The sequence below is a fragment of the Dermacentor silvarum genome, chromosome 3, assembly GCF_013339745.2.
Source record: "Dermacentor silvarum isolate Dsil-2018 chromosome 3, BIME_Dsil_1.4, whole genome shotgun sequence".
Classification (NCBI taxonomy): Eukaryota; Metazoa; Arthropoda; class Arachnida; order Ixodida; family Ixodidae; genus Dermacentor; species Dermacentor silvarum.
The window spans coordinates 223161345-223168778 of NC_051156.1; the positions used below are offsets into that span (position 1 = coordinate 223161345).

General features: G+C 47.0%; 1 protein-coding gene across 1 annotated transcript in view; it reads left to right on the forward strand.

The window, feature by feature from the left end:
- Nucleotides 1-3670, forward strand: part of LOC119445234 (metabotropic glutamate receptor 4-like) — a 40857-nt gene extending 37187 nt beyond the window's left edge. The window contains 1 exon segment of the mRNA XM_037709557.2: nucleotides 3083-3670. The gene's annotated coding sequence lies outside the window, so the exon portion shown is untranslated.
- The last annotated feature ends 3764 nt before the right edge of the window (nucleotides 3671-7434 follow it).

The window sequence follows — 7434 nt, forward strand, 5'->3', positions numbered from 1 at the left end:
AAAACGAATTAGCAGGCGAAGTCCCAGTTTGACCTGCCTAGGATGCGAGCGCCATCTGGATATCATTTTCGCAAGTACCCGAACGCGCGGCTGTACGTCTGGTAGAAATGCCGGAAATGGGGTTTGTGTTTGAGTTTCATCGTAGCATAATTACATTTTCTCGTACATTTATTACAATCCGACGCCGATTGGTAAACAATCTGACGGCGAATCCGACGCCGAATTGTAAAGTCGTATTTTACCATTTTTCTGACGGATTTCACTGTGATAAATTCATTTTTTGTTCACCAAAACATTGCACCACGTGGAGGGCCTGCGCGGTCGGGGATGTCCGCCACCCGCCGACATCGCACGCCAACGCCGGTTGCCGACGCCGGATTTTCTGCGATACGGGGCCCCTAACGCTATCCTGTTAATGATCTGAATATCTCCAAGAGACGGCAAAGATTACCTTGGTTCTGTCCTTTAAGAATTTCTGAAAGTGTTCGCTGAAACACCCGGTATATATGCTTCTTTACGGAATAGACTGCACGCGATTATGATTGATAGTGCTTTATAACACAAGCGCGTCTAGGCCAACGAGTGCTAAGAAATTTGTAGCCACTGTTGAACGGAGTTCAATCAATTAGAAGTCGAGTTTTATTTCAGCAAATTTAAACAGGCGTCAGTAGATTAAAGGTGTACAGGTTGTGGGGACGCTCGGCTTTCTCGCGTCCCATGTTGCTGTTTTCCCCGCTTGGGTCTCGCGTTTCCTGAAATTCGACTTCCCCGCGCAGTGGCACACACTAACAAATAATTATAGATGTTTGTTCATTAGTCGATTGTTTCGATTTTTCGTGCAATTAACGGCCGCCTCTTCGAGTAGACCAGCTCAATGACTACAACTGAGATATCTGCCACAGGCGATTTTTAATGTCTTCTCAGAAACACGTGGTAGTATATTGGCAACAGAGAACAGCTTCACACTTCACTTACTTTGCGGTATGTATGTATATGGGGTGCGGCCATTTGTATTTTACCTCTTTCAAGCCGCTCAATTAAAAATGTCGCAGTTTCACCCGAAAGGCGAAGCATCCATCGAGATAGCAAATTAGTAGAGAGCTATGCAAATTAGTAGAGAGCTAGGCGACGTGTAGCTGCGGGCGGTACCAAACGCGTAATTATATAAAAACGTTGCGAGGCGAGAAGGTGGTAAAGACTTCCGACGCTGCTCGACGAGTGTCCCGTTCTGATCTCGTCGAAAACCTCCGAGCCGCCTCCAGAGGCACTGGCAAGTCACCGACGCCGCTGCGCGTTGCTGGTGTTGCTGCATGTCCAAGTTTATACAGCTGATAAAACTACTATCCTTACTCAGTACAGCTCCCTAACTTGCTATCGCAATTGATGCTTCGCCTTTCGGGTGAAACGGCATTTTTTTTTTATATATAAATACGCATTTGGTGCCGCAGCTAAACGTCGCCTCCCTCCCTTCCCCCCACGGCCTTTCGTGCGAGGGAAGTCGCGTTTGCTCTACGTATATGGTGATTCTTTATAGGAGGCGTTGGGTGATTGTAAAGGAGGAAAGAGACGCTTAATTCTGCAGCCCTTCAGGGAGCACGGCGCAGAACGCGCGTTTGCTCTCCGCCGTGCGTTCGCTCCCCGTGAAAGCGCGCGTCCCTCGCGCGCTTTCACTCGCACATACAGCATACGGCGCGCGTCGATGATTTCATCGCCGTTGGACGTCATACGGAACCTCATCGCGACGGCGGAAATCCGCTTTGAGTGCTCATATAATTGCTATCGCAATAAAAAAGAAAATACAGCAGATCCAACGTGCCGTTGGAATCTACAGGTGTATAAATACAGCGAAGCTTGCTAGGCAATGTTTGCGCGCACCTTCTCATCTGGCTCAAGGAAGCCCCGAACGAGGTGCTCTGCACCTGTGGACGCAACCAGCGTGCGTTATATGGGTTGAAATACGCAAACTGGCTTTCTGCGCCATTTAATTCTGCTACCCATGGATGAAGGCAAAAAACTGAGGGGAGGCCCTACCCCTCACCGCGCTAGGAGAATTATTGTGGAGGAAGTCACATGGCATTTTTTTTTTTTTTTCGTTGTAGCGGCCACCGTTTTCCGCGTTACCACTTCATCATGACATTGACACGTTCATTCTGAGATGGGTTCTGCCTGAATTTTTTTTCTCAATCATGAATGGCTTATTGGGAATGTCGACCATACTTATGTCAACCAATAGGGAACTCTAGCAGCCATGAAACTCATCACCTAACATTGCATAATGATAAGCCAAATTCTGTACATACTCAGCCTCTTGGTTCACAGGAATGGTACTTCGCAGACTAAGCAACTGAATCAAAGTGCCGTGTGAAAGTGCATTCTAAGGAGCTTAGCTGCTGCAATTTAATACAAATGTGCACTACAAGCTGAAGGACAAAAGAGCAGCCTGGCAATGGAGGTGGCCAGGCGTGCAACAGTAATTATGATAGTAACTAAAATCGCCAGCATTTAATAGGGCTGGTGGCGACAATGAGCAATGGATGAAAAGGTGAACTTGCCAAATATAGGAAAATGAGATTAGCAGAATGGCTAGCTGTTTGAGCACTGCAAAGGCAATGCAAGCTGTAGATATATTTTTTTTTTTATTTCGTATATACGTTGAAGCTAGGCCTGCACCTAGCTTTAGGTACTTGTAGCTGGGCAAGCTCACAGTGCTGAACTCAATACCTACACATTAGTGCACTAAAAGACGTGAAAAGGGACGGAATAGCCACAAACTTCAACTGGTTTATTTTCAAGCAAAATAAAAGCATTATACTATACAAGAACACGTGCATGCACTCAGCACTCAAGCACCATCACAGCAACATTTCAAATGGGAATTTGTTGCTGAAAAGATAGATGTATCACCAACACAATCGTAATATAAACCAGTTGAAGTTCATGTCTGCCCTGTTTTATATGCTGTGTGTTTTTATTGCACTAAGGGTATGACTTTCTAAGTTGATTTTGTGTCATGCTAGATGCCTTCACGATTGTAACAGTGCAATATTGTCCCCCTCTCATCCTTGCCCAACATTGCCTACAGTTCTGGCCATAGCCGTCCAGCAGTAGCAGCAGTTGGCGGCCGGCCACCAAAAGTGGGACACGTGCCAACCACAGTGCGCGCGGTGCAAACTCAGCACGCGCGGGATGCCTCGGCGCAGATGTCGCTGTTGCCGCCGTCAGCGAAAGCCGGGACCAGCGGACGGCACGCCGCGACAACACACACCACACACACACAGACACATACAGGAAGCAGAACGCAAAGCCCAGTGCGGATCGCAATAACCCTGCTCCTGCTGGGACCACAAAAGAAAAGAGGGGCGCCCTTCAGCCACCAACACGATGACAACATGCCGGTGACGATGCTCTGTGATCACACTGCCGCGCAGATATGTAGCATGTCTCTATTTCTACACGATCAATCTCCTTCGCTCTCTCTCTCTGTCTTCTACATGCATAATATAAATATTCATATACCGCAAATTATATATATATATATATACACATATATATGTATATTATACATATACATGGACACAAGAATATACAAGTGGCACTCATCATATCGTCTCCTCAGTTGTTGGTGCATTTATACATGCGAAATAAAAGCCTACTGTTTATGTTTTCACAATGAGAGGCTTTGCACTCGGCCTGTCAGATGGGTGACACCAACACGTGTGACCTTCACTTGGCCTATGCATGTGTTGTCCGTGCCACTTTACTATTACACTGCAGAACCACCATACACACCGTCCACCATGTGCTCCTCCTCTTTATCACTATTACAAAAGTTGAGAGGTGAATCAACCTTTAGTTGTTGTCGATCAAAGACAATGTCTTCCTGAGCGAGTTCGCGGTGAGAAAGAGGGGGAGTCACTGTGCATAGCACTCACTCTACTTCGTCACCCCTTGCGTGAGAGGTGTAGGAGGAGTGTCAGACTGCTTCAATTTTTTTACTGCACTATCTTCTGGATCCGCCTATATTTTTAGACTGTATTATCGGTGGGATAGGCCCATAAAAGAGGCTAGAAAAACACATTCACACTATGAAAAAGTGGGGGTAACTCGATAAGAAAGACACTGTCTTTAAAAATTTTAACACAATAACTTATCCATTCTGGCCTATCAAATATTCTGTCTGATCATAAAAAACATCATTGATGTGGCCTTACAACAACCCAGTCAGAAACAATAAAGCGTTTTGCCCTCATAAAAGAAATCAAGCTATTGTGCACTCTATGTGTAGCCTGTAGGCAGCCATCTCAATAAATACCGTATTTACACGATCCTAATGACACCCAACTTTGGCAAGATTAAAGAAAACAAAAGTGCATCGTAATGTAGCAAGCACCCTATTTATAAAAGAAAAACATAGCATCCCCAGGGTTGGGACTGCCCAAAGTCAATATGGAGCAATTTTTGAAGCAATTAAAATTGCATTTTGGAGCACTCTGGAGCAGACAAAATTATATTTCGGAGCAGCTTGGAGCAGATAAAATTTCATTTTGAAGCAGTTCGGAACAGGCCAATGTGAATTTTTGTGGAATGGAATATGGCAGCGCACTTCAAAACCATGACGAAACACAGAATAAACCAACATGAAGCGTGCTGTAGTAGCGCTTTGTGTTGTTTGTAAGCGAATGTGGAGGCACTGTACAAGTGCTACTCCGGCAGCTCCTGCGTATGGCATCCTGCACGTGGCCGTATCTTGAAACCGATCTCTGATGGGGACAGAGTACGAGTGCTGATAGCTTTGTGTGTTGTGTGTTTTCGCCGCTCAGTTCGTGTTGAAACGAGAGGCAGCACGAAGGTCGATTCACTCGCCGCTGCTGCCGCGCTTCCTCACTCCAGTGTTTTGACAGTGAGTTTCCGCGGCCATCTGGAGAGATGTGTTCATGTTTACTTGTGCGTGTGTGACACCATGCTTGTTAAATTAGTAAAATTTAGCTCTTAAGCGAATGTTTACCAGTTTATACGGCCGATAAAACAACTATCCTTACTTCGTATAGCTGTCTACAAATTAGCTATCGCATTCGAAGCTTCGCCTTTCGGGCGAAACTGCGACTTTTTATTCTGAATCCGCTATTAGCCCTTCATGATAGACTGATATCGCTCAGGCGTCCCCATATGGGCATAAAAACAGATTGGAATAGTTTTGCGTTATACCGACCTTGGGGACAGAGGCGCCACTGCTGAACCCGCTGCAGCGCACCTCCCTAATATCTAGTTTGCTTGCAGCGACCTCAGCCTACTTTTCATTGTTTTGCGCCCGAGCCAGGGAGCGCTGCGCCCAGCTCAGCACACACAACCGTATTTTAGTACACTCTAAAACAGCCGCCGCAGCCGTTACAACAGCAGCGACAACAGCCGGGAGTGGCCGTGCACACGCCTGCCACTTGCCGGAAGCGCCTAAAAGTATAAAGTCCAGTGTTACAAGCGCGAAAATTACAAGAAAATGTGCGGGAGACGCCATCGCGCGGTGTGTGGAATGTGGTCGGTTGCACTCTATTTCGGAGAACGAATGCGCTTGCTGTTCGCGGGTGCTGCTGGAGCACACATGCCGAAGCCGTTCTGGCGCAGTTTGGCGCAGGAATTTGCATTTGTATCAAAATGGCGCAATTGGCGTAGGAGCCCCACCCCTGCGATCAGAAAAAACAAGACGTGTGGGCTTTGCCTTCAAAGAAAGGAAACATTTTTTTAAAAATGAGCTTTCATTATGAAAGCATATCATGATTGTCGCCATTTGCGCTTCATTGGCCACAGATAGCAAGCACACTGGGGTGGTTTTTTCGAGCTATCACTTATTACAGAGATACCACTATCAATTTTCACGTGATTTTACAGAACTCTGCATTGGACTTGTCAAACAATCCAACCAAGAGCATTCCTGGCACTGTGTGCAGATAGTGAGCCTGGCACAGCACCAGAAGCACAGGCAGTCATACGTACACACATCCGGCACCTGATGTGTCCGGTTAATTCGAACATACCGCGCACGGACAATGCTCTCAGCAGCGCGCCAAATCACGTGGCGGCGCCTCCGACCGGCATTGCTCCGACACCGCCATAGAGCAAAAGCTTAGGCGAGACCCCTCAACGCCGCGCGGAGAGAAAAAAAAAAGAACCACGGCGTCATGACAAGGTCGCCGTTTCTGCGTGTACATGCCGACGTACATGCCGAACACGCATGTACGTGCCGACGTCTCAGCGAACGCTGTGGCTGTAGCGCAGAGGTAGAGTGTACTAGAATATTCTAGAAGTTCTAGTACACTCTAGCAGAGGGATGCAACGGCGCAGGCCCAGTCCGGCCAATGCTCGCTTCAACAGTAGAAAACGAAACTTCAGGGCGCGGGCTAAGCTGGCGCCGGGCCAGCGGACACGTACGAAGACAGTCGAAAGTGAGGGGGCTACACGGGTGTTGAGAGGGAGGGCAAGGGGAGACACTGAAGCAACAGAGCTGCCGAGGCCAAATCCGCATCCCTGCCGCCCTCCTCCCTCACCTACGAAGGTCCCCGTGCGCGCCTGTCACCGTTTCGCCTCTTCCTCTTCACAACCACAATCTCTCTCGCTGTGCCTGCGCCGCCCGCTCCCGGAAGTTTCGTGTTCTGCCGTTATCGCGAAGCGAGCGTTGGCTGACGTGGGCGGTTTCGTGGCCCTCGCTCGATATGTGCTTGCACGCCGCGATATTTCACGAATGGCACCCTTCGTACGTCGTGCTATGGTGCACGAATATTTCAAAAATAAGTTTTTTTAATTCAAACAAATTTTTGGGCCCCTTCAAGTTCGAATTATCGAGATTCGACTATACATTTCCAGTAAATGAGATTTAGGTTGGGACCGCGAAAGTGCGACGTAGCAGCCGGGAAAACGCAGCAGCGAGGAAGGTATCAATGGGGTTGCACTATTAGAAATCTTTTCTGGTAAAAATAAATTCATTTTTCTTGATATTTTGATGATAAGAATTTCGGGTGATACGAATATTTCACGCAACCCCACGAGATTCGTATCATCGAGATTTTACTGTATCAACACCTCCGCAAGTGCTGTGTGCACTGTAAAGCTCTCTAAAATGTTAAATGACCCCTCCGAATAGCCGAACGCTATGGGTTGTGCCGTAGAAAAAACATAAAATTGTAACCATGTTGTACCGCCCCTGATAACTCGCTTGTCTCGCTTTTATTGGCGGTACCATGTTTTGGTTTCGATTGTAAGTTGACCACTTCAGATTTTCAAATAAAAAAAAAAAGTAGGTCGACTTACAATCCTGTAAACACGGTAGTTGCGCTTTCCTATGTCCTTAATGTAAATCACGTGTTTTTCATAGGCTCGCATACACAAAGAGTTCAAATGCAGAAATAATGTGTGCTTTTCTAAACTTTTTTTTGCCATTGCGAG